Source organism: Natrix helvetica (genome assembly GCF_964273705.1).
Source record: "Natrix helvetica genome assembly, chromosome: 2".
In the NCBI taxonomy this organism is placed as follows: Eukaryota; Metazoa; Chordata; class Lepidosauria; order Squamata; family Natricidae; genus Natrix; species Natrix helvetica.
Window position 1 is genome coordinate 296497425 of NC_138552.1, and position 27569 is coordinate 296524993.

General features: G+C 48.7%; 1 protein-coding gene across 2 annotated transcripts in view; it reads left to right on the forward strand.

Annotated features, from left to right (window-relative positions):
- Positions 1–27569, forward strand: part of SSH2 (slingshot protein phosphatase 2) — a 141933-nt gene that overhangs the window by 8095 nt on the left and 106269 nt on the right. The window contains exon 1 of one of the 2 annotated variants that reach the window (XM_081945388.1): positions 15972–16035. The exons of the other annotated variant lie outside the window; for it this stretch is intronic. The gene's annotated coding sequence lies outside the window, so the exon portion shown is untranslated. Of the gene's footprint in view, positions 1–15971; positions 16036–27569 lie in introns of those variants that run through there. 2 annotated transcript variants of the gene reach the window in all.

The window sequence follows — 27569 nt, forward strand, 5'->3', positions numbered from 1 at the left end:
CCTAGAGTCGGGAACGACTTGCGCACCTGTGCGAGGGGAACCAAGAAAGATTACGAATGGGGCAAAACTCACACACCAACCGTCTCGCTTAGCAGCATAAATTTGGGGGCTCGGTTGTGGTGGTGGGACAGGTGGGTTACCTGTACTTTAAGAGTCTCACCCGGGCTGAGGTTGCCTGAGCAGCCTTTCCTAACCAGGTGTCCTCAGGTGTGTCACTGCACAGAATTCCCTGCGGCCGGAGACCACAGCTGGCTAGGAAGCTGGCAAAGCCCCTGGGGGGCAAAAGGAGATCAGGGGAATGGAGGTCATAAGGGTGGGTAGGTGGGTGGCAGGAGGGGCCCCAAGCTGCAGATCAGAAGTCATTGCAGCTGGGTTGGCACAGCCGCCCTCTGCGCCTTGCTGAGGCTCTGGCAGGTGTTGGGTCTCCTTGCCAGGTTGCAGGTGCCTCGTCTCTGGCATGGAGCGAATTTTGTTTCAGAGGGAAAACAGGTGTTCCTGCACCCTCTGGCAGCTGTCTCCCAGTCTCTCTGTCTCCATCGCTTTCAGAGCCTGGAGGAAGGAGGGAGGGAGAGACAAAGGAAAAAAGAAGGGACAGCAGAGAAGGAAGGAAGGAAGGGAGAAATGAGGGAGGAAGGGTGGGAGGGAGTGGAGAAGGAAATAAAGAGGTAGGTAGGTACGAAAGAAGGAAGGAAGGAAAGGGTGGTGGTGAGGGAGGGAGGTAGGAAGAAGGAGAAAGAGAGAGGGGGGGTGGAGGGAGGGAGAAAAGAAGGAGGAAGGAAAGGGTGGTGGTGAGAGAGAGATAGAGGAAGAAGGAGAAAGAGAGGGAGAGAAGATGGAGGGAGAAATGGAAGGAGGAAAGAAGAAGGAGGGAAAGAAAGGAAGGCAGAGGGAGGAAAAAAGAAGGAGCAAGGAAAGAAAGGAAGGATGGTAGGAAAAGAGGAAGGAAGGAACAGGGTAAAGGAAGGATGTAAGAAAAGAAGGCAGGCAAAGAAGGAAAAAAAGGCAGGGAGGAAAAGGTGGAGGGAAAATAGAGGAAGGAAGGAAGAAAGGAAGAAAGGAAAGGCAGAGGGAGGAAAAAGAAAGGAAGGATGGTAGGAAAAGAGGAAGGAAGGAACAGGGTAAAGGAAGGATGTAAGAAAAGAAGGCAGGCAGTAAACTCAAGACCTCCCTTCCTTCTGAAACTCAACTCCTTCCTTCCTTCCTTCCTTCCTTCCTTCCTTCCTTCCTTCCTTCCTTCCTTCCTTCCTTCCTTCCTTCCTTCCATAAACTCAAGACCTCCCTCCCTCCCTTTCCTTCCTTCCCCTTAAAAACCCCGTTTTACCTGCTGGAGAGAAGGCTGGATATAAATCTGACAACCCAGCAAGCTAACCTGCGTAAAGAATGCTTGTATTGCTTGGATTCCCCCCCCCGCCCCCCCCACACACCCAGGAAGTGCTGCTGCCACCTTTGTTGTGGGGCTTGTGTCATCTGTGCAACCTGAACTGGCAGGTGCTCGTTCTCCCCCCTGCCCCCCTGCAGGCAGCCCAGGGGGGGCTTCTCCAGCCGGCTGCTTGGGGTGTTGCAGCCCAGCCCTGAAAGGGGTTTCCAAGCCCCCTGCCTTATTTGGGTTTCTGACTCGCCGTCTGGGAAGAGGAAGCAACTTGACTTGACTTGAAGTATGTGGCCGGTGGCAGCAGCCAAGAAAGCCAATGCAATCCTAAGCTGCATGAACAGAGGGAGACAACCAAGACCACTCTGTAAAGCCTTAGTAAGGCCACACCTAGAGTACTGCATCCAGTTTTGGTCCCCACAGTATAAAAAAGATGTGGAGAGACTGGAAAGAGTGCAGAGAAGAGCAACCAGGATGATGAGGGGACTGGAGGCCAAAACATACAATGAACGGTTGCAGGAAGTGGGCCTGGCTAGACTAGGGAAGAGAAGGGCCAGGGGAGACAGGAGAGCATCTTCCAATATTTGAGTGGTTGCCACAGAGAGGAGGAAGGGGATCAAGCTATTTTCCAAGGCCCCTGAAGGCCAGAGAAGGAACAATGGATGGAAACTGACCAAGGAGAGATTCAACCTGGAAATAAAGAGGAACTTTCTGATAGTGAAAACAATCAACCCATGGAACAGAAGTTGCCTTCAGAAGTTGTGGGAGCTTCATCCCTGGAGGCTTTCAAGAAGAAACTGGATTGCCATCTGTCAGAAATGGTGTAGGGTCCCCTGCTTGGACTAGATGACCTCCAAAGTCCCTTCCAACTCTGTTCATCTGTAATATGAAGAATGGCTGCAGGAAGTGGGCCTGGCTAGTCTAGGGAAGAGAAGGACCAGGGGAGATGTGCTAGCAGACTTCCAATATTTGAGGGTCTGCCCCAGAGAGGAGGAAGGGGGTCAAGCTACTCTCCAAGGCCCCTGAAGGCCAGAGAAGGAAGAATGGATGGAAACTGACCAAGGAGAGATTCAACCTGGAAGTAAGGAGGAATTTCCTGACAGTGAGAACAATCAACCCATGGAACAGAAGTTGTGGGAGCTTCATCACTGGAGGCTTTCAAGAAGAGGCTGGGCTGCCATCGGTCAGAAATGATATAAGGTCTCCTGCTTTGGCGAGGGGTTGGACTAGATGACCTCCAAGGTCCCTTCCAACTCCGTCAATCTGTGGTTCTGTTGGCTTCCCTCAGCCTGGCTGCATCAGGACTCCTGCAGGGCGAAAGAGGGAAAGGGGAAAAGGCCATTTGAAAAGAAGAGGGAGAAAGGGATGTTTCAGCCCGCGGTGGGAAAACAGCTGCTGTTCCTTCAATGAAGTGAACATACAAGAGAGAATTCATTCACACATTCACACAACAAGGGCTGCAGTTTTGCCGCTTCTGACAGGGCATCCTAACCCCTTGTGCTCCTTGGCATAAAATCCGCTTCCCTAGGTGTGCCTTGCAAGCTGAGGGTTTAGTGCAGCTGGTCCTCGACTTACAACCGCCAAGGGCCCCAAAAGCGATGTCGCTCCATGGGAAATGTGTTAATTTTGCCCCGTTTTACGTCTTTCCTTGCCACATTACTCAAGTGAATTGCTGCAATGGTTAGTCAAATGGTCGTTAAGGGAACCTGGCTTCCCTGTTGCTCGTCAGAAGGTCAAATGACCCTGGGACCCTGCAACCGTCATAAGTATGAATCATGAATCCAAACTTAAATCATATGACTGTACGCTGTAAGCTGCAACCGTCATCAATACAAACCAGTTCCCAAGTGCCTGGATTTTGATCACATGACCACCAGGAGGCTTCAACGGTCGTAAGTGTGAGAAACAGTCCTGAGTCCCCACCCTTTTTTTTTTACTCGGGTTGTAACTTCCAACGGTCGCTAAACGAACTGTTAGCAACATGGTTGTTAAGCGAATCCGGCTTCCCCATTGACTTGGCTTGTCAGAAGTGTCGCCAAAGGGGAATCGCTCGCTGCGACCGTCGTAAATGCGAGCCCATGGCCAAGCTTCCGAATTTTGAAGACGTGACCACGCGGGGAAGCTGCGGCGGTCGTAAGCGTGGAAAGTGGTCGTAGAAGCCGCCTTTTTTTCCTGCGCCGTCGTAACTTTGAACAGTTGTAAGTCGAGGACTGGTTCTCTTGCAAAGGAGCTGGACAAAACCCCGATAAATGATTTGGCTATGAAATCTTAACATCAGTGTTTCTCAACCTTGGGGACTTTAAGTCCTGTGGACTTCAACTCCCAGAATCCCCCAGCCAGCTATGCTGGCTGGGGGATTCTGGGAGTTGAAGTCCATAGGACTTAAAGTCTCCAAGGTTGAGAAACACTGCCTTAAATGGAAAATTTAAAGTAAATTTTACGACTCAATCAGGGATGGCAAACCTTTTTTCACTCGGGTGCCAAAAGCATGCGTGCAATGCCCTCCCCCACACAGGCCCCACCCCATGCGCATGCGTGCGCTCCCCCATGCTTTCCCCCACGCATGCATGTGCGACCTCCCCCTACTCCCCCACGCATTCACGTGCCTCTCCCGCAAGCACCAGAGACCCCAGCTGGCCGGCAAGACGCATGAGGGCATGCGGGGTGAAGCTGACCCGGGCGACGGCTTGTGTGCCACCTGTGGCTCCTGTGCCAGAGGTTTGCCATCACGGCTCTAAATCCAGACATGATCTGGGGCAGGTTATTTCAAGGATTGTCCCTCCGTCCATCTATCCATCCATCTATCCCAGCACCCACTCACCCAGGGGGTGGTTGAAAAATGCCCTCAAGTGCCTCGCGATTTCTTTTTTTTACCGCCTTGGACAAATATTTTCTGGGCACTTCAGCTGCCTGAAATATTTTCCCGTGTGCCTGTCTGTCGGTTTGTTTGAGAATGGCAGGTTTTCTGATTTTTTTTCTTTTTAATTCAGTCAAATTGTTATTTTTTATAGTCTTTATGCATATCAATGCGTGAAGGGTGTGGTAACTGGGTAACACACATTTCAGGAGACATAAACATAAGTCTTATTATTCCTAAATATTACATTTCACTTCCATGGTTTCATACTATTTATATGTCTTTGGTTATCACCCTTCCTTTTTGAACCAGCTTTCTGTCCTTTTGTATATCTTAAAACATATTAATATATGATAATTATTTCCCCCCACTATTTTCTATCCCTGTTTTAACTCCACCCCCTTTCATACCGCTATAATATTCAAAAGATGTCTTTTCCACCTATTTTTTCCACATATTTCCTTAGTTAAATCAACGTTCCATCCTCCATTCTCCCGTTATTCAATATCTCCTTATACAGTTTTAGTATCAATCACGATCATGTTTACATTTAAGGTATTTCTATTCATGTTCTTTCCAGTTCTTCAAGCCATATAATTCTATTATTAATACACATGTTTAGATTAATATATATATAATTAATAATTAAATATATTAATAACAATAGAACTTAAGGGGCGATTAGGTATATATTACCTTACCAACTTAGAACTGAGGAGAAATTTCCTGACAGAGAGAACAATTAATCGGTGGAAGAGAAGTTGCCCCCAGAAGTTGTGAATGCCCCAACACTGGAAGTCTTTAAGAAGATGTTGGAGAGCCATTTGTCTGGGTTTCCTGCATAGGCAGGGGGTTGGACTAGAAGACCTCCAAGGTCCCCTCCAACTCTGCTATTGTATTATTATTGTATTATTATTGTATATATGAGCTTGGCTGTTTTCTTGCAGACGTTTCATGACCCACCTAGGGAACATCATCAATGCTAAGAGGAAGTGGGGTTTCTAGAGAGGAAGAAGAGGAGGGGGAGGAAGACTGTGAGGTCCTTAGTGCTCTCTGAGCTTGGTTGCTTCCTTTCAGAACCTTTCATTACCCAACTAGGTAGCAAGATCAGTGCTCCAATGGATTATGGCAGGGGTGTCCAAACTTGGGAACTTTAAGACTTGTGGACTTCAACTCCCAGAATTCCCCAGCCAGCCATGCTGGCTGGGGAATTCTGGGTGTTGAAGTCCACAAGTCTTAAAGTTCCCAAGTTTGGACACCCCTGGATTATGGAGTCATCAGGTGAAACCATTTCCACTGCAGGAAAAGCTTGAGTACAATTTGTGTACAGATTTGCACCCTTCACTTTCCCCCACCCTGAGACTTTTAAGGTTCCTCCCCCTCCACACACACCCTTTTAGAAACCCACTTCTTTTGAGAAAAAAATAAAATCCTCATTTCTCCTAAGCTAACGTATGTGCCCTTCCCCAGATGTCTGGAATTTTCCCCCCTCCCCCAGCTGGCCGGGGGGAAGGAGGCTTGGTGAAGAGGATGTTGAGAGTTGAAATCTGCACATCTGGAGGGTGCAGAGTGGATTCTGGCTGCCCTCTGCAGCTGGGCTGGAGATCCTTTCCGCTTTCGAAGGGCAGCCAAGGGACGTCCCCCCTCTCCCTCTCTTCGGCTCTTAATTGTTCATCATTTAAAAAATGTGGTTTCCATATTTTAATTGCCAATATTGGCTCTCGGAGTGCTTACCGCGAATGGAAAAGCACATAAATCAATAAATCTGCTTCATTTGCATCTTTTCCTTGTGTGCCAGGGCAGGAATCGTTTAGAGAGGCATTTTCCGGGTAGGTTTAGCCATGATTTGTGGCTAATCAGTGACGTATAGCTTGCCATTAAGGCCAGGACTTCTGCAGGAGAAGAGGCGCGGATGGCTTTAATGGGGTTTAGACAGATTTGTTGAAAGGAAGAACCATCAAAAGGCTAATTTAGTTAAGCATCGCCATCGGGAGCGAAGAGAATTGATATTTGGGTGGGTCAAATGAGGGCCCAGATTGTTGGGGGCAAGAGGCGGACTCTGTAAACCGCTTAGAGAGGGCTGTAAAAGCACTGTGAAGCGGTATATAAGTCTAAGGGCTATTGCTTGGGAAGGAAGGAAGGAAGGAAGGAAGGAAGGAAGGAAGGAAGGAAGGAAGGAAGGAAGGAAGGAAGGAAGGATGGAAGTAAGGATGGATGGATGGATGGATGGATGGATAGAAGGAAGGATGTTATGGCTAGATGGATGGAAGGATGGATAGAAGGAAGGAAGGATGTTATGGATGGAAGGAAGGAAGGAAGGAAGAGAAGGAAGGAAGGATTGAGGGAGGAAAGTAAGGATTGAGGGAGGAAAGGAAGGAAGGATGAGAAGGAAGGATGGAAGATAAGTAGGAAGGGAGGAAGGAAGGATTGAGGGAGGAAAGGAAGGAAGAATGAGAAGAAAGGATGGAAGACAAGAAGGAAGGAGGGAGGAAAGGAAGGAAGGAAAGAAAGAAAGAAGGAAGGAAGGAAGGAATGTTGTTGCAGTTGTTAGAAGACAGTATTGCAGGCTAAACTCTGCCCACAGCCAGCAAGTTCGATCCTGACTGACTCCAGGTTGACTCAGCCTTCCGTCCTTCCACAGTTGGTAAAACGGGGACCCAGATTGTTGGGGGCAAAAGGCTGACTCTGTAAACCGCTTAGAGAGGACTGGGAAGCACTGTGAAGTGGTATATAAGTCTAAGGGCTATTGCTTGGGAAGGAAGGGGGTGGAGGAAGAATGAGAAGGAAGGAAGGAAGGGAAATGAGGAGATGGAAGCTGTAGTGGCACCGTTGTTACAATGCACTATTTCAGGCTGATTCTGCCCACAACCTGCAAGTTCAGTCCTGACCCAGGTTGACTCAGTTGTAAGTGTGAAACAAGGTCATAAATCACATTTTCCTATGCCGTTGTATTTTCCAATACACTAAACGAACCCTTTTAAGTCAAGAACTGTATGTAAAATATGTATTTTTTTGATTTTCCTGGTAGATTTTGAGTTTTTAATTTAAAAAAAAGAATCCCAGATTGCCATCTGCCCATCCCCTTCCTCTTCTCTTCAATGTTTTTTTCTCTCCGGCATCCTGAGAGCAAAGCAGCCAAAGAGAATATTTCTTTAAAAACTGGCACCTCTGGAGATAAACATCTGGACTATTGTTTGTTTGTTTTTTTTGCTTTGCAAATAACCTGATCCTTATTTATTTACTTATTTTACACACACACACACACATATCTGCCTGTTGCGTAAAAAGGAATCAGAAAAGTAGGCTTATATATATATATTAAAAAAACCTCAAAGGCATCAGCCGCGGGGCAGAGGAGGTCAAATCGTGACGTTTGCAGGGGTTTTGTCTTTAAAATTTTAAAAAAAGAGGCTTTCGATGAATCCGTGCCAATTCTTATATTTTTTTTGCAAGAGCTGCCAGCTGGCAAGGCTTTGGTGGGGACCCTCCTTGTCCCCAAGCAGTCTATCTTTGCAAGGTCCAGCCAAGAGAGAGAGGGGGGTGGGGGGGGCTATTAGAATCAGCAACAACTTGGAATGGCAAGAGTTTATAAAAAAAATAAAAATAAAAACAAAGTGGAACTTTTTGTGGCCTTGGGCCGAGGGGAATTGAAAAGCGTTATATCTGGCGAGGATGTCAATTGTTTTTTCTTCCTTTTTTAAAATGTTGTGCCACCATCAACACGTTGTTGCTTCTTCCAAAAACAATTCGGTTGCCTGGGTTGGCTTGTAAGGGGAAGTTGAGGCCACGGATGGGACTTTGTGGTGATTGTCGTCCTCGGCTGACCCGGCGTGTCTATTTATTGCGATTGTCGTTGTGCTGTTTGGCTGACTTTTGATTCTGGCCGAGACGCCCAAGATGGATTTCGCAAGATTTCATTGCAGGAGTTGATGGAAATAATCTGAATTCCCACATCTGGAATGTGGGATCTGGGACTCAAGAGGCATTTACTGAATCGAAGGCTTTGCGCCGGGCACAGCTTGTCGTGACAGTGATGGAGCCACAGGGTTGGAAGGGGACCTTGGAGGTCTTCTAGTCGAACCCCCCCCTGCCCAAGGCAGGAATCCTTATCCCATCCAGAGAAGATCCAGGTTGGAAATGAGGAGGAATTTCCAGATAGAACGATTAAGCAGTGGAACAGCAAGGGGTTGGAGTAGATGACCTCTATGATCCTTTCTAGCCCTATGTGGAAAAAAGAGAGGAAGAAAGGGAGGAAGGGAGGAAAAGAGAAAGGGGGGAGGAAAGAAGGAACAAGGGAAAGGGGAGGAAGGGAGTAAAGAAGGAAGGAAAGGAGATGGAGGGAGGAAGGAGGGAAGGAAGGGCAATAGGTAGAGGGACAAGGAAGGAAGGAAGGAAAGAGGGGAAAGGAGGGAGGGAGAAAGGAGGGAAGGAAGGAATGAATGAACTAACGAACAAATAGAGTGAGCTCCTGTTCCTTGTCCCAGCTTCTGCCAACCTAGCAGTTCGAAAGCAGGTAAAAAATGCAAGTAGAAAAACAGGAGCCACCTTTGGTGGGAAGGGAACAGCGTTCCGTGCGCCTTTGGCATTGAGTCATGCCGGCCACATGACCACGGAGACGTCTTCGGACAGCGCTGGCTCTTCGGCTTTGAAACGGAGATGACCACCGCCCCCTAGAGTCGGGAACGACTTACACAGATGTACGAGGGGAAGCTTTACCTCTACCTTCAGCTCCGTGAGGGCAAACCTATGCCACCTGTGCCACAGGTGGCACGCAGAGCCCTCTCAGTGGGCAGGCGTGCTGTCGCCAGTTGCCCTTGTGATTTCCAGCATGTGCCTGTGATCCGGCCAGCTGGTCTTTGGGCTTCTGGGGCTCTGGTGCATGTCAAGACTAGCTGCTCTTTGAGTTCGGTGTGCGCCAGTGGTGGGATACAACCGGTAGGCCCCAGTACCTGATGGGAGGACCAGGTACCGTTCCGGTACAGTGCTCTGGAGGGCCCAGGCATTCTGGTATGGGCACTCAGGGCCAAAAAGGTTCTCCATCACTGGTCTAGTTTAATAGAAAGAAGGACTAGGGGAGACATGATAGCATTGTTCCAATATCTCAGGGGTTGCCACAAAGAAGAGGGAGTCAAACTATTCTCCAAAGTACCTGAGGGTAGAACAAGAAGCAATGGAGAGAAGCAACTTAGAACTGAGGAGAAACTTCCTGACAGTGAGAACAATTAATCGGTAGAACAGAAGTTGCCTCCAGAAGTTGTGAATGCCCCAACACTGGAAGTCTTTAAGAAGATGCTGGATAGCCATTTGTCTGAAATGGTACAGGGTTTCCTGCCTAGGCAGGGGGTTGGACTAGAAGACCTCCAAGGTCCCTTCCTGATCTATTCTGATTCAATGGATGGAAAGTAATCAAGGAGAGAAGCAACCTGAAATTAAGGAGAAAATTTTTAACAGTGAGGACAACTAACCAGTGGAACAAACTGCCCCAGAAATTGTAAATGCTCCATCACTGGAGGTTTTAAAGAACCAATTGGACAACCCTTGTCTAAGATGCTATAGAGTTTCCTGCCTGAGCAGGGGAGGGGTAGACTAGAAGACCTCAAAAGTCCCTTCCAACTCTGTTACTCTGTATTCTGACGGGGTTGGACTAGAAGACCTCTAAGGTCCCTTCTATTTTATTCGACTCTGTGGCACGGTTTTTCAGTCGGATGAGGAAGCTTTGGGCAACCTCCCATCCCAAAGCTAATCCCGCATTATCTCCCTGGATTAAGGTTTACCGCAAAATGCTTTTAAATTCCTTAGGCAGCCCTTCCAAGAGGACTCCGATCTTTTTGCTCGCTTGGGTTTAAGGCCTGAGGGGGGAAAAGCTTCAAAGCGGAAGGAGTTGTCCCAGCTCTGCTGCCTTCTAAGTGTGGTGGCTGGGGATGATGGGGCCTGGAATTCAACCCCTGGAGTTGGGGAAGTTACCGTCTAACAATTAATCAGTGGAACGACTTGCCACCAGAAGTTATGGGTGCCCCAACACTGGAGGTTTTCAAGCGGAGACTGGAGAGCCATTTGTGTGAAATGGTAGAGGGTCTCCTGTTTGAGCAGGGGGGTTGGACTAGAAGACCTTCAGGGTCCCTTCCAACTATGTTATTCTTTCTTCCTTCTTTCCTTCCCTCCTTCTCCCTCCCTCCCTCCCTCCCTTTCATTCCTCCCTCCTTTCTTCCTTCCTTCCTTCTTTCCTTCCTCCCTTCCTCTCTCCCTCCCTCCCTCCTTCTTTCCTTCCTTCCTTCTTTCCTTCTTTCCTTCCCTCCTCTCTCCCTCCCTCCCTTTCATTCCTCCCTCCTTTCCTTCCTTCCTTCTTTCTTTCCTTCCCTCCTCCCTCCCTCCCTTCTGCATCTCTGGAGGTTTTTAAGAAGAGGCTGGAGAGCCATTTGTCTGGAACGATCTTGGGTCTTCCCTATTTGAGCAGGGGGGTTGGACTAGAAGACCTTCAAGGTCCCTTCCAACTCTGTTATTCTGTTATACAGGTAGTCCTCAACTTACTTATTATTTATTATTATTATTTATTCACATTTCTAAACCGCCCCCTCTCCCAAAAAGGGACTCGGGGCGGTGTACAGTCCACAATAAATCACAGATAAAATACAAATATAAATAGGGCTATAAATATATGTATGTATGTATGTGGAGGAGGTTAAAATTAAGAGTCCTGTACAGAAGAATAAATAAATATGAGGCTAAAAGCCCTAAAAACAATTAAAACTAAAACATTACCCTTAAAATAACCAGATGAGAATATACTACCAGGAGTTCATAGATGTAACATTTATAATCATGCCAGGCCAGCTAGTCGGAACAGGTGAGTCTTCAATTTTTGACGGAAGGAGCGGAAGTCCGAGGTGGTTCTAATGTCGGGGGGGAGGTCATTCCAGAGGGTTGGGCCCATCACAGAGAAGGCTCTACTCCTCGGCGCCGCCCGCTGGCATTGCCTAGTGGACGGCACCTGGAGAAGGCCCTCTCTGTGAGAGCGGATTGGCCGCAGGGATGTATGTGGGAGGATGCGATCCCGCAAGTAACTAGGTCCTGTGCCATGGAGCGCTTTAAAGATAGTAATCAGGACCTTGAAACGCACCCGAAAGACCACAGGTAGCCAGTGCAGCTCGCGCAGGAGCGGTGTTACGTGGGAGTATCTAGACCTCCCCATGATAACCCGCGCGGCCGCGTTCTGGACTAGCTGCAGTCTCCGGGCGCGTCCCAAGGGAAGCCCCATGTAGAGAGCATTACAGTAATCTAGGCGAGACGTCACCAGCGCATGAGTGACTGTGCGTAGGGCATCTCGGTCCAGTAGGGGGCGCAATTGGCGCACCAGGCGAACCTGGTGGAACGCCCCCCTTGCCACGGCTGCCACATGGTCATCCATTGACAGCCGGGCATCTAGGAGGACGCCCAAATTGCGCGCCCGTTCCACAGGGGGCAGTAGCTCGTCCCCTATGACCAGCGATGGAGTCAGCTGGCTGAACCGAGGTGCCGGAAGCCACAGCCACTCAGTCTTGGAGGGGTTGAGTTTGAGTCTGTTGTCCTCCATCCAGACCCCGACGGCTTCCAGACACCGGGTCATCACCTCGACAGCCTCGTTGGGGTGGTTTGGGGTTGAAATGTACAGCTGCGTATCATCAGCGTACAGATGGTATTCAACCCCAAAACCACGGATGATCTCCCCCAGTGGCTTCACATATGCGTTGAACAGAAGGGGCGAGAGAACCGACCCCTGCGGCACCCCACAAGAGAGTGGCCTCGGGGTCGATCTCTGCCCCCCTGTCAACACATATTGCATCCGGCCGGAGAGGTAAGAGTCGAACCACCGTAACACGGTGCCTCCGACTCCCATCCCCTCCAGCCGGCGCAGAAGGATACCATGGTCGATGGTATCAAAAGCCGCCGAGAGGTCTAATAGGACCAGGATAGAGGAACAACCTCTATCTCTGGCCCTCCAGAGATCATCGACCAACGCGACCAAGGCTGTCTCTGTGCTGTGCCCGGGTCGGAAGCCGGACTGGCGTGGGTCTAGATAATCGGATTCATCGAGGTGACGCGGAAACTGCTGCGCCACCACATTCTCAACAACCTTCGCCAGAAAGGGAAGGTTGGAGACTGGACGATAATTAGCTAGCTCCATTGGGTCGAGTGAAGGCCTCTTGAGTAAGGGCCTCACCACCGCCTCTTTCAAGACAGTTGGTAAGGATCCCTCACCCAATGAGGCGTTCACCAGGCCCAGAAGCCAGCCTCGTGTCACCTCCCAGGATGCCAGTACCAGCCAGGAGGGACACGGGTCCAATGAACATGTGGTGGGTCGCAGCCTTCCACGCAACCTGTCTAAATCCTCGGGGGCAACAGAGTCAAACTCCTCCCAGAGTGGACTCACAAGACTCACTGCTGACGGCCCGTCCAGACCACTGGAGGGGGCCCATCCACTCCGGATCTGAGCGACTTTGTTCTGCAGATATTCTCCAAACTCCTCTGCTCTACCCTGTAAGGGTGCCCCCCACGTCTCTTGCACCAAGAGGGAGCGGGTGACCCTAAACAGGGCGGCAGGGCGGTTATCCGCAGACGCAATAAGAGCGGCACAATGTCTACGTTTGGCCGCTCTCAATGCCACAAGGTAAGTCCGTAAATAGGCTCTTACCTGTGTTCGGTCAGACTCGGAGCGTGAGGACCTCCACCTGCTCTCTAGACGTCTCCTCTGGTGCTTCATCACCCTCAGCTCCTCGGTATTCCAGGCGGCCACTAGGTCCTCCGACCGAGCGCAGGTCAGGGCTACAGGTAGCGGCCGAAGCTCCGACTGGAACCTATCAGGTTCCATCAGATGCTTGGGGCGGTACCAGCTTGGACAAACTGGTTCCGCCTCCTCACGGTGGGGGGTAGCGCCAGGGAAGTCTAGCCGGAGACAGGAGTGATCTGACCATGACAGGGGAGTAATGTCTAAGTCCCCTATTCCCAGATCACTCGTCCACTGCTCAGATACAAAAACAAGGTCCAGTGTGTGGCCACCTTCATGTGTGGGACCCTGAATTAGTTGGGTCAGGCCCATGGCTGTCATGGAAGCCATGAACTCCCGAGCCAACTTACGTCCATTCATGTAGTGAATGTTTCATTCAAAGTTACAACGGCCATGAAAAAAGTGATTTAGGACCACTTTCCACTCTTAACAGACGTTGCGACATCCCCATAGTCACGTGATTTAGGCGCTTGGCAGCTGACTCGTATTTATGACGGTCACAGTGTCCCGGGGTCATGTGATTCCCCTTTTGTGACCTTCTGACCAGCAAAGTTGATGGGGAAGCTGGATTCACTTAACAACCATGTGACTTACTTAACAGCTGCGGTGATTCACTTACCAATGGTGGCAAGAAAGCTTGTAAAATGGGGCAAAACTTCAATGTCTCACTTAGCAACGGAAATATCAGGCTCCATTGTGGTCGTACATCGAGGACAACCTGTGGATTTCTAAGTGGGACAGGGCTTGTCTCTGACTCCGACAAGGAGCTGACAGACCTCTTGAGCTCTTGAGACAGGCAGGCCCTTTTCTGGAAGCAAATCAAAACTGAAATGGCAGCATACCGGAACTCAAGGAGGCACACCTTTAGGAACCCATCCCTGGACACCCTTTCTTGGGCTAGGTAGAAACAGAGCCTCCTCCTCTGGGTTAGGAGGGGAGGGATTAAATGGTACCCTCAGCCTGCTTTTCACCTAAGCAGGGGGGTTGGACTAGAAGACCTCCAAGGGCCCTTCCAACTCTGTTATTCCTCCCTCCCTCTCTTCCTTTCTCTCTTTCTCCCTCCCTTCGTCCCTCTTTCTTTCCCTCCCTCCCTCCCTCTTTCTATTTTATTTCTTTCTCTGTCTCTCTCCCTTCCTCTTTCTTTCTTTCTTTCTCTCTCTCTCTCTCTCTCTCTCTCTCTCTCTCTCTCTCTCTCTTTCTTTCCTTCCCTCCCTCCCTCCCTCCCTCCCTCCCTCCCTCCTTACTTTTTTTCTTTCTTACCCTCCCTCTCTCCTTCCCACCCTCCACCTCCTCTTCCTTCATTCCTTCCTTCCTTTCTTTCTTGTACCCCTGCTTTATTATTTTTACAAATCAAGGTGGCCAACATACAGATACTTATGACCGTTCATTTAATGACGGTTCAAAGTTCAAAGACAGCGCGTAACAAATTCTAGTTGAACCCTAGCCGATTGGAAGCAGCCCAAGCGATCCTCGACTTACGGCTATCATGGGGATCAAGATTCCCATCGCTAAGCAAGGCCGTGAAGGGAACGGTGCCCCATTTTATAATCTTTTTTCCCCCACGGTGGTTAAGCGAATCTTTGCTGCCGTTAAGCGAATCGCACAGTCGTTGAGTGGATCTGGCTTCTCCCACTGATTTTGCTCATCGGAGACCGTCTGGGAAGGTTGCAATCACTGATCCCATCACACACACACACACACACACACACACACACACACACACATACACTGCTTCCGTCGTAAATGCCCGCCAACTGCCCCAGTGCCTGGGCTTTGATCATGTGATGCGGCAACAGTCATAAGTAGGAGGACTGGTTGTAAGTATTTTTTTGCCCTGGTCCTGTTCTAACTTTGAACCAATGGTGGTAAATCCAGGGCTACCTCTAGCAGCCAGAGCGGGTGTGTGTGTTTGTGTGTGTTGTTTCCCTGAAAGCCCCCCCCCCCTGCAGTCTCCCCCCCTTCCGGCCCGAAGGGAGTGCTCTCTGGCCTGAGCTGCTAATTGGCTAATCCCATTAAAGGATGGGTGCTAATTGGCTTTGCAAGCAGCCCCTGCTGAGCTGCAGCTGAGCCCCAGGGCTGGGGGGGGGGGCTGGGTGAAGGACGGACAGCGGGTGGGGGGGCTTTGGCTGTGGGAGGGGGCCCCAGCAGAGCCTCACAGGGGCTCCGAGGAAGAGAACCACCAGCTCCCACCAACATTGACAGGGCAAGCGCTGCAAAAGCCCCTTCCTTCTAGCACTGATGGTGTTCCCTAGTTGGGCCGTGAAATGTCTGCAACAAAACCACCAAGCTCAGAGAGCACCAAGGACCCCACAGTCCTCCTCCTCCTCCTCCTCCTCCTCCTCCTCCTTTCTCCCTCCAATCTCCACTTCCTTCCAGCACTGATGATGTTCCCTAGTTGGGTCACAAAACGTCTGGACCAAGTTCCGAGAACACCCAGAATCCCTCATTTCAACCCCGAGCTAAACTATTCTCCTTTATTGGTCTCCTCAATTTTGCCCACCATTTCTGGAAAGCCCCCCCCCCCTGCTTTTGATCCCCCTGCCAGCCAAAGTAGCCCCGGAGCCTTCCTGGCCTGCCAGGGGAGGGCTGGCTAAACCTCTTTCTCCAGCCTTCTCAAACTCTCCGGCCTCCTCCCTTTCCAGTTGGGTCGGTTTTGAGTCGACAGGTGATTGCGGCCGAATCCTGCCCCCGGGGGGAGGGGGGGCGCCAGGTGCAAGAATCACAAGCGTGTCACTTGCACACCTCTAACTCCCAAGTTTAAAATGTTGCTCGAGGTCCCTTCAAGGCCGCTGGGCTCCAGGAGCTAAGTTGCCAGCGGATGGAAGGCCACCAGGAGATCATCCCGGGGCCGTACAATTCCACTGTGACTTGTTCTATGGGTGTGGTTTAGTTGGGGGGGGTCATGTGACAGGGTGGGCATGGCTATGTAGTCATGTGACTGGGGAGGTCAAAATATAGAAACTCACTTTAACAATGTCCTGCTGGAGCAGGGTTGGACTAGATGACCTCTAGGTCCCTTCCAGCCCTGGATTGCTGTGCTCTTTCAAGGTATCCTCTAAAGCTGCATCTAGTGCCAGGTTTGTGGTCCTTCCTCCCTCTCTTTTTTCCCTCCCTCCTTTCTTTCTTTCTTTCTTTCTTTCTTTCTTTCTTTCTTTCTTTCTTTTTCTTTCTTTCTTCCTTCCGTCCTTCCTTCCTTCCTTCTTTCTCCCTTCCCTCCCTTTTTTCTCCCATCCCTCTTCCTTCCTTCCTTCCTTCTTTCTCCCTTTTTTCTCTCATCCCTCTTTCTTTCTTTTCTTTTCTTTCTTTCTTTCAAAGCACCCACCCATCCCCTGTTTTTGGCCTAGCAGGCCTCAGGTAAGCTTCCTGGGAGCACAAACAGACCCCAAATGCTTAAAAAAAAGTTTTTAAAAAGTTCCTACCATCATGCAGCACAGCTGATTGTTGGATCTTTTTTTAAACTTAGTTAAGCATTTTTTTACTACTGGTTTGGGGCGAATCAGCCTGAAGCCGGTAGGATTTCACCCCTGCTTTTCAGGAAGAAAATCAAATTTTAACTCAAGTGTATTGTACACCTAAAAAAAAAAAAAACCCCAAGGAAACCACAGCAAGAGTTGAGAATGCCAACAGCAGCTGGGACGCCATGAAGTTGGGGTTTGCAGCTGTTTTTCCAGTTATTTTCCTGGACGGATTTCTCCCGTTTTGAATCGATTGTTCTCCTGCTATTATTTCTTTCTGGCAAGTTGCTGGAGATGGTCTTGTTTTCAGAAGGAAGGAGAAGCCGTAAAATCTCCACCAAACAATGGAAAAGCACAGAAGTTACATTCTGTTTCCCCCCACCCCCACCCAAGGAATGAAAATTCTGCTCTTAAAAAGTCACACATTTAAAATAAATAAATAAATAAATAAATAAAAGACACCCAGCTTCTAAGCCAGTTTCCAGCCAATTTTCTGGGCTTAGGGGGAAAAATGCTCGCTGGAAAACTGGGTTCACCCTGGCCAAGTCTCCAACCCCCCAGGAACTTTGTAAACATCAAAGTGATAAAAGGGAATATTTGTGGCTCAGGGTGGAATTGAGGGGGGGGGGTCCCTGGATGCTCCCTGAGCTGGGTGGTTTTCTTGCAGAAGTTTCATGACCCAACTAGGTAACGTCATCAGTGCTAGAAAGGAGAGTGGATTTGCAGAGATGAGGAGGAGGAGGAGGAGGAGGAGGAGGAGGAGGAGGAAGAGGACTGTCACGTCCTTGGTGCTCTGTGAGCTGGGTGGTTTTCTTGTAGACGTTTCATGACCCAACTAGGGAACATCATCAGTGCTGGAAGGGTGTGGGGTTTGTTAAGAGGAGGAGGTGGAGGAAGAGGAGGAGAAGAAAAAGAGGAAGAGGAGGAGGAGAAAAAGAGGAAGAGGAGGAGGGCGGTGGGTTCCTTGGTGCTCTCTGAGCTTGGCGGTTTTCTTGCAGACGTTTCATAACCAAACTAGGGAACATCATCAGTGCTAGAAGGGAATGGGGTTGTTGGAGGAGGAGGAGTGGGGGGTCCTCCATGCCCTCTGAGCGTTGGTGGTTTTCTTGCAGACGTTTCATAACCAAACTAGGGAACATCATCAGTGCTAGAAGGGAATGGGGTTGTTGGAGGAGGAGGAGTGGGGGGTCCTCCATGCCCTCTGAGCGTTGGTGGTTTTCTTGCAGACGTTTCATAACCAAACTAGGGAACATCATCAGTGCTAGAAGGGAATGGGGTTGTTGGAGGAGGAGGAGTGGGGGGTCCTCCATGCCCTCTGAGCGTTGGTGGTTTTCTTGCAGACGTTTCAATGCTAAGCTTGGGAACATCATCAGTGCTAGAAAGGAGGTGGTATTGGGAGGAAGAGGAGGAGGAAGGACTGTGCTCTCTGAATTGGGTTGTTTTCTTGCAGACGTTTCATGACCCAACTAGTTAAAGGTCTGTGGAGATTCTCCGTCCTCCAGTCCTGGTTGTCCCAAAGGGGCTTTTTTTGCAGGAGGCAACTGGACTTTCTGGTTTTTCCTTTGAAGACATTTCTCTTCTCCTCCCAGAAGCTTCTTCTGCTCTGACTGGATGGAGGCGAAGGGAAGGATTGATGCTCCTTGCAGACAGCTGGTCATTTGCATCCTTTTTAGAGGCTCCTTGAGGCCACTTGGAGGTTTCTCTGTGTCCTCGGGGTCACCGGAGTGGGGCAAATGGGGGGGTGGAGCCTTCTTGGCTGCAGGATGTTTTCTGCCCTGTGTCGTCATCTCTGGATCACTTCCTTCTAGCCCTGATGATGTTCCCTAGTTGGGTCATGAAACGTCTACAAGAAAACCACCAAGCTGAAACCCACACAGTCTTCCTCCCCCTCTCCTCCTCTTCCTCTCTACAAACCCCACTTCTTCTAGCACTGATGATGTTCCCTAGTTGGGTCACGAAACGTCTGCAAGAAAACCGCCAAGCTCAGAAGGCCCCAAATTCCAACCCTGAACTGCAAAATATTCTCCTTTATTGCGTCTTTCAATTCCTCCTAGATTTACAACCAAGGCCCAAAGTTTATTATTATTATTTTTTTGGGGGGGGGGGGAGGAGTAATGCAGAGAATGAAATACAAGGCGATATTTCCCTGCCTTAGGAATTTTCCTTCTGGGCGATGCTGACTTGAAGATGCTGGCTTAATCCTGGCTTTCGGCATCAGGCCTGGAGTTTAGGGAGCGCAGAGAGAAAAACCCCTCCGAGGTTCAGCTCCGGTGAGGCCTCCTGTGCCGGCCAGGAGGCTGTGGGTTGTTGGTACGTGTGTCTTTTCCTTTCTTCCTCTTCCCCGCAGCAGGGTGGAGAGCAGCCTGAGTAATGACTTGCACATGACGGTGGTGGAATCGGGGAGAAATTCTTCTTTTTAAAAAAAAAACACCCAACTCCTCTTAGGCATAAAATGTTTGGCAGATGCTCCAGAGGGAGAGAAAGGGACAGTGAGAACACACAGACAGACAGACAGACACACACGCACCCCCCCGCAGAGACTGCGGCGCTTATCGAAAATCCCCCTCGGGGCTGGGCCCGGGCGGGAGGGTGACACGCACAATGCCATCTCTTGGTTTGGAATTGCTGGGTTCCCGGCCTCTGCGCAAGATGCACAATTGGGAAGTTCAAAGAGATGTTCGTTCAACTGCATCACTCACGTTGAACAAAAGGGCAGGCGGCAAGTGGGTGCAACTCTCATCACTTCTTCCATTTTGGATTTTCTTTCTTTCTTTCTTTCTTTCTTTCTTTCTTTCTTTCTTTCTTTCTTTCTTTCTTTCTCTCCCCTTCCCTCCTTCCTTCCTTTCTCTGTACCTTCCTTCCTTCTTTTCTCTCTCTCCCTCTCTCTCTCCCTTAATCTCTTCCTTCCTTCTTTCCTCCCTCCCTCCCTCTTTCCATTCTGTACTATTTGTTCTATTTTCTTCCTTTTTCCTTTTGTTTTCTTCCATTCTTTTCCTTCCTTTCTTCTGTTTTCTTTCTTTCCTTCCTTCCTCCCTCCTTTTTTTGTCTCTCTCTCTCCATTTTTCCCTCTTTCTTACTCTCTTTCTTTGTCTTCCTTCCTCTTTTCTCCCTCCCTCCCATCCTCCTTCTTTCTTTCTTTCTTTCTTTCTTTCTTTCTTTCTTTCTTTCTTTCTTTCTTTCCTTCTTTCTATCTATCTATCTATCTATCTATCTATCTATCTATCTATCTATCTATCATCTATCTCCATCCATCCATCCATCCATCCATCTATCTATCTATATCCATCCATCCATCTACAACTAGAAGACCTCCTGTTATTCTGCTATCCTTCCTTCCTCCCTCCCTTCCTTTTTTCCTTCCTTCCTTCCTTCCTTCCTTCCTTCCTTCCTTCCTTCCTTCCTTCTCTGGAGGTTTTTAAGAAGAGACTGGCCAACCATTTGTCTCAAATGGAATAGGATCTCCTGCTTGAGGAGGAGACTAGAAGATTCCAAAGTCCCTTCCATCTCTGTTATTCTACTATCCTTCCTTCCTTCCTTCCTTCCTTCCTTCCTTCCTTCCTTCCTTCCTTCCTTCCTTCCTTCCTTTCTTCCTTCCTTCCTTCCTTCCTTCCCACTGGAGGTTTTTAAGAAGAGACTGGACTGCCACCTGTCTGAAATGCTAGAAGGATCTCCTGCTTGAGCAGGGGGTTGGACTAGAAGACCTCCAAGGTCCCTTCCATCTCTGTTATTCTGCTATCCGTCCTTCCTTCCTTCCTTCCTTCCTTCCCTCCCACTGGAGGTTTTTAAGAAGAGACTGGACTGCCACCTGTCTGAAATGCTAGAAGGATCTCCTGCTTGAGCAGGGGGTTGGACTAGAAGACCTCCAAGGTCCCTTCCATCTCTGTTATTCTGCTATCCTTCCTTCCTTCCTTCCTTCCTTCCTTCCTTCCTTCCTTCCTTCCTTCCTTCCTTCCTTCCTTCCTTCCCACTGGAGGTTTTTAAGAAGAGACTGGACTGCCACCTGTCTGAAATGCTAGAAGGATCTCCTGCTTGAGCAGGGGGTTGGACTAGAAGACCTCCAAGGTCCCTTCCAACGCTGTGATTCTCTTCTGTGTGAAGCCATTGGGCATCCTTCTTTCATGCACGCAGTGTGAACTCATTAGGTTCTGGGCGGCTCAACCTATGAAACTGCCTTAAGCAACAAGATCACCCAGCTGAGAGTGCAGGAGACCTAACTTGGCGCTGGGCCGGAAAAAACCGCGGAAGATTCAGAAGCCTCGAGAACAGAGGCAGCCGTAAACATGGCTTATCTTGGTCAGAGCCTAAGTGTCTTCATGCTCAGGTTTAAAAGAGCCACCTCTCTGGGGTTGCCTCTGAGAAGGTTTTGTGAATTTCCTGACAGTGAGGACAATTAGCCAGTGGGACAGCTGGCCACCAGAAGGTGCTCCGTCACTGGAGGTTTTCAAGAAGAGACTGGGCAGCCATTGATTAAATGGGATAGAGTAGGATCTCTGGACCAGGGTGGGATGGTTTGAGAAAACCTGTGGCTGAAAGGGATGCCGTTTGGGCTCAATCTATGCGCCACGATTGCAGGAGTGGGCAGAGGCCAGGCACAGCTGGCAGTGCCTTTCCTGTGAAATTCTCGAGCCGTTTGTTCCCGTCGCTCCTTTCCCTGTCTTCTCAAATTTGCTCACAACAGGGAGACAAAGAGTCCCACGATTTGCATTGCTAGCAACTCTCGGGGTCTTTAGCACCAGGGAGCAAATGACCTCCAAAGGACGGTTTAAAAAATAAAAAGAAAACTAAGAATTTCCTGCCACACCAGGGAACAAACTCCGATTATCCCCATCTTCTGTTGGTTTCTTCAGCCTCTTGTAAGCAGCTGCCTTTCTCCGTTTCTCCCTTGGATTTTTTTCAGAGATGTCGCTTTCAGAAAATTAAACAGAATAGAATAAGGGGAGTCGGAAGGGACCTTGGAGGTCTTCTAGTCCAACCCCCTGCTTTTCATCCTCCTCGGCGCGTGGATATGAGCGTATTATTTTAATTTAATACATGGATTTGCTGCTCATCTCACCATCAAGTGGTGGGAAGAAAGGCCCTTCTGGGTTCGGTCCCTCCCAAGTGGGGAGAAAGACCCTGGAAACATGGAGGCTGCTTGGAATGATGGTTTAATGGCGGTCGGGATCCCATGGTTTGAAATCCTGGGGTGGGGGGGAGAGGGGAAGAGATGCTACGAGTTGGCTGGGTTTTATGCCCTCTCTTGGGCTTTTTAATTTGAGCTTGGGTTCTGATTGGTTGTCAGACTCCCCCGGGGCCATGCAGGGGTAACTTTGTAAGATGTGTTTCGAGTCCCAGGCTTGGTTGACTCTTGCTGGGTGATGATGTAATGAAAGGGCTTTGGGATTCCTATTATGGCTCTGCCAGAAGGAAGGAGATCTTTGTTATGTAGAATAGACGGGCCCGGGGCTTAATGGCCCATTGACAATGGGGGTGAGAGAAAATTCCTTTTAGGGGAAATATTCTTCCCTTTTGATCTTTCCTAAAATATCTCATTTTCCTAGGAGAGGGGTGGGGGCTGCTAACAGATTTCATAAACAGTTTTATTTTTTTCTAAAGCGTTAACAGTTTTTAGGATCTCCAAGAGTGCCGTTTTTGTGTTTTTAATATTTTAATTATTTGCTATAACTTGGAAGCTGTCGGGTCACCTTACCAAGGGAGATGGGCGGCATGAAAATTGAATAAATATCAGTGATAAATAACAATATAGTTAGAAACATTAAAGATTAAAACATCAATAGAAGGAAAATATAGAGATCCAGGCATAAACAGAGTGGGTGGGATCTCAGGTAGGATCTTATCTGATCTACTAGCTAAGTTCAACTCTTATATAGGCATCAGGCACAAGTATGATGCCTACATAAAGATAGGGACGCGGTGGCTCAGGGGCTCAGACGCTGCACTTGTCGATCAGAAAGGTCAGCAGTTGGGCAGTTCGAATCCCTAGCGCCGCAGAACGGAGTGAGCTCCCATTCCTTGTCCCAGCTTCTGCCAACCTAGCAGTTTGAAAGGAGGTAAAAAATGCAAGTAGAAAAACAGGAACCACCTTTGGTGGGAAGGTAACAGCGTTCTGTGCGCCTTCGGCGTTGAGTCATGCCGGCCACATGACCACGGAGACGTCTTCAGACAGCGCTGGCTCTTCGGCTTTGAAACAGAGATGAGCAGCGCCCCCTAGAGTCAGAAACAACTAGCACATACATGCGAGGGGAACCTTTACCTTTACACAAGTAGTCCTGGACTTACGACCACAACGGAGCCCAAATTTTCTCTTGCTAAGCGAGACGGTTGTCCAGTGAGTTTTTGCCCCACTGGATCCCACCTTTCTTGCCACTGTTGTTAAGTGAATCACTGCAATGGTTGGTCACCCGGTCGTTAAGTGAATCTGGCTTTCCCCACTGGTTGCCAAAGGGGATCGCATGACCCCCCCCCCAGGACAAGGCAACAGTCATAAATACGAGTCAGGGGCCAAGCGCCTGGATTTGGTTCACGTGACGACAGGGACTTTGCAACGGTCGTAAGTGTGAAAAACGCTCCTTTTTTCAGTCCCGCTGTAACTTCAAACGGTCACTAAGGGAACTGTTGTAAATTGAGGACTTCCTGTGAACTTGCGACTCCTATAAAGCTGTTTTTCTATCCTCGCCAAGGCGTGGGAGTGCCCACCGTCTCGGGCTGGCCCTTGCCGCCTGGCACTGCATTCCGAGAGGCTTGTGGTTGTCTGCCCATGTTGTATGATTATACACTACAGCGTGCAATTTCTGTGTGTGTGTGTGTTTTTAACATCCCGAACACGGAGCGGTGTGTTTTCCCTGCTTATGGTGGGGGGAAAACCAGTGCCCAATTGGTCAGCCTTATAATGGCACGTCTGTCCCTGGTGGGACAGCTGTGGGTGTAGGGCAGGATTTCCCTTGCTCCAGCTTGCCAGGTGATCTCCTCCTTCCTTCCAACTCAGTCAACCCCTTGGAACAGAGGTTGCCTTCAGAGGTTGTGGGAGCTTCATCCCTGGAGGCTTTCAAGAAGAGACTGGGCTGAATAGAATAGAATAGAAATTAAATAGAATAGAAATTAAACAAAACGGAATGGGCAGGATGGAACAGAACAGAATAGAAAGATGGAATGGAATGGAAATGGATGGGATAGACTAGATTAGACTAGACTAGAATTTAAATAGAAAAGAAATTAAATATAATGGATTGGAAAGGGAAGGGATAGACTAAACTAGAATAGCATAGAGTAGAGTAGAATAGAATAGAATAGAATAGAATAGAATGGAGTAGAGTAGATTAGAAATGAAATAGACTAGAAATTAAATAGAATGGAATGGAAAGGGAAGGGATAAACTAAACTAGAATAGAATAAGTAGGTTAGACATGAAATAGAATAGAAATGAAATAGAATAGAATGGATGGGATGGAACAGAACAGAACAGAACAGAACAGAATAATGGAATGGAATGAAGTGGATTCCCAAAGTTGGAAGGGACCTTGAAGGTCATCTAGTCCAACCCCTCGCCCAAACAGGAGAGCCTACACCAGTGATGGTGAACCTTTTTCGCCTCTGGTGCCAAAAGCGTGAGTGCGCTATTGCATGCGCTCGTGTGCCACCCCCATAATTTAATGCCTCCCCCCCGCACTGTGCCCTCTGCGCATATGTGCGTGACCCCCCTTCCCGCTATCAAGCACATGCGCTCACGGCTTTCTAGGAGCCTGGGGAAGGCAAAAATGCCCCCCCCGCCCCCCTGGAGGCTGGAAATGGCCCGTTTTCCGACTTCCGGTAGGTCCCTTTTTCACCCTCCCCAGACTCCAGAGGATTTCTAGAAGACTCCGGAGGGCGAAAAACGGCCCAACACGCAAAGTGGAAGTTTGGGAACAGACTCCCGGGTCGTCCATTGGGCTGTTTTTCACCCGCTCAGCGAAGCCTCCTGACGCCTCCGGAGGGGAAAAAACAGCCCATTGCGCAAACCAGAAATCCATTCCCGAACTTCCAGTTTGCATGTTGGGTTATTTTTCAGCAGGCCAGTGCGCACATGTGTGCTGGAGCTGACAGGGCAACGCTTCGCATGTCCCCAGAAATGGCTCCGCATGCCACCTGTGGCACTCATGCCATAGGTTTGCCCTCATGGCCCTACACCATTTCTGACCGATGGCAGTCCAGTCTCTTCTTGAAAGCCTCCAGGGATTGAAGCTCCCACAACTTCCCAAGGCAACTTCTGTTCCATGGGTTGGTTGTTCTCCCTGTCAGAAAATTCCTCCTTAGTTCTATGTGGGATTAGTTTCCATCCATTTTCATCTTCTCCTGCCCACCTCAGAATAACACAGCTGGAAGGGACCCTGGAGGCCATCTAGTCCAACCCCCCACCCAAGCAGGAGACCCTACACCATTTCTGACCGATGGCAGTCCAGTCTCTTCTTGAAAGCCTCCAGGGATGAAGCTCCCACAACTTCTGAAGGCAACTTCTGTTCCATTGGTTGATGGTTCTCACTGTCAGAAAATTCCTCCTTATTTCCAGGTTGAATCTCTCCTTGCTCAGTTTCCATCCATTCTTCCTTCTTCTCGGATGACAAGCAAAACATCTTCTTTAAGGGAAAAAAACAGAACCAAAGTCCAGTTGCCTTTCCAAAAAGCATCTTCGAAGTGGTCGTCAGTCCCTTTTTTTTTTTTTTTTTTTGCTGCCGCTGCAACTTTGAACCATTATCACTTAGTGAGTCGCTGTAACCGGAGGACTACCAGTCTTTTGGGAAGGCCCCAGCAGGGCCTGGTTCCCTCTCTAAGGCCCAGACTGAAAGTGTCTTGTTTCGTTTTGACCCCGCAGGCTTTGTGAAACCCGTCAGTGAGGTTTCAGAAAGCCTTAAAAGTTTTCATAAACTTTAATTCACGGCTGAACTTGGTACGTCCCTGGCCGGAGGCAAGAAATGCGGCTCTTGGCCCACAAAAAAGCTCAACATGTTGGCTCCCATCAGAAAAAGGTGGGAAGTTGCAGCTACCTGCAGCTACCTGTGTTTGCGTTTAAGTATTAGGAAAAACACGTCCCCGGGGTCAAAGGTGCTGTGGGGCAGCCTCCCTACAGAAACGCTGGGTCCAGGATCCCTGTGGCTTTTGAATAAGAGATTAATCCATGTTTCTCAGTCTTGGTTACTTGAAGATGGCTGGATGTCGACTTCCAGAATTCCCCAGCCAGCATCCATGCAGAATTATGGGACTTGAAGTCCTCCCCTCTTAAAGCACGCTGGCTGCGGGATTCTGGGAGTGGAAGCCCTCCCCTCTTAAAGCATGCTGGCTGGGGAATTCTGGGAGTGGAAGCCCTCCCCTCTTAAAGCATGCTGGCTGGGGGATTCTGGGAGTGGAAGTCATCTCCTCTTAAAGCATGCTGGCTGGGGAATTCTGGGAGTGGAAGTTCACCCCTCTTAAAGCATGCTGATTGGGGAATTCTGAGAGTGGCTGACCTCCCCTCTCAAAGCCTACTGGCTGGGGGATTCGGGAGTGAAAGCCCACCCCTCTTAAAGCATGATGGCTGGGGGATTCTGGGAGTGGAAGTTCACCCCTCTTAAAGTCTGCTGGCTGGGGGATTCTGGGAGTGGAAGTCCTCTCCTCTTAAAGTTTGCTGGCTGGGGCATTCTGGGAGTGGAAGTTCTCCCCTCTTAAAGCATGATGGCTGGGGGATTCTGGGAGTGGAAGTCCTCCCCTCTTAAAGCACGATGGCTGGGGGATTCTGGGAGTTGGCGTCCATACACTTTAAAGTGAATTACAGTAGAAACACTGAATTGGACAGTTGGAATTTGCTCATTTTCTTTTGGTTGGCTTGTTTGTTTTCTTAGTGGGCCTGAGATTAGAATTTCCAATAGGAAGTTCTGTGTCTGCTTCAGCTGCCGAGAACTTGATAAAGCTTTTTATTCACCTTTCAGAGAAGAGGAAGTGTAGGGTCTGAAACATTTTGAAACTCACAGTCTTCCTTCCCCTTTCTGGTGCTCATGGAGAAAACCTACTGGGATTTCTAAGAGCCCAGAACTCTTTGATCGGCTGATGGTTGGTTATTCTTGATTAATGCCGGACCAGCATCTCCATGTGTCTGTCTGGGAAACCCCCCTCGAGGCCTGGCTGAGTGATCAGTCCTAGGATGAGATGCCAAGCCTAGTCACATCTGGCTGGCTGGCTGGCTTAGCCCACCTTTAGGAAGGCTGCTTAGGTAGGCATTTTATTTATGCCACTTTTAGCCCCCGTTTGGAAAACCAGTATCAAGAATAGGTGGAGCATTAGCACCGCTTCGTATTGTATGAGTGAGACCAAAGGTGGAATCCTGCATCCAGTTTTGGTCACCGCACTATTAAAAAAGATGTTGAGACTCTGGGAAAAAGTGCAGAGAAGAGCAACCAGGATGATGAGGGGACTGGAGGCTCAAACATACAATGAACGGTTGCAGGAACTGGGCATGGCTGGTCTAGTAAGGTGACCAACTTTTTTACAATGAAAAGGAGGACAAAACACGTTCTATTGTCCAAAATGCTAAGGTGACCAACTTTTTTACAATGAAAAGGAGGACAAATAAATTGGAAAAAATATATCGTAAATAAAAGAAATATTTCATTCATTGCAACAATAATACACTAAAATATGACATATGCATAATAAAAACATTTGCAACATTTTATATTGTAATTATGCTTACATGCCTGTTAATTATTATTTAAATGAGTACTTTTCCATTGAATTAATATTTTTTGTCAATGTATCATCTTCTAACAATATATTGGAAATATCTGAACAAGAAATATCCTTCATATTGAATTTTACGGCAAGTGCTGCAGCTAGAGTATCAACATTCAATCTCGATTTCTCACTTCTCCAAAAATCATTGGCAATTGAAAAAAACTCTTTCAACGGCTGCATTAGTTCCAGGGCAGCACAACGTAAATTGAACAAGTATAAATAAATGTTCACATGGAATATGTTCATTTTTGAAATGGCTGAAAATATCCACCCATCTTTTATCAATTTCAACATGTTGATTTTCCCATTGTATTAATTTTTCAGAATTTAAATATACATTCAGTCTTCTAATTTCTCCAAAGAGACAATTGTCGTCTATTTTAATGTCTA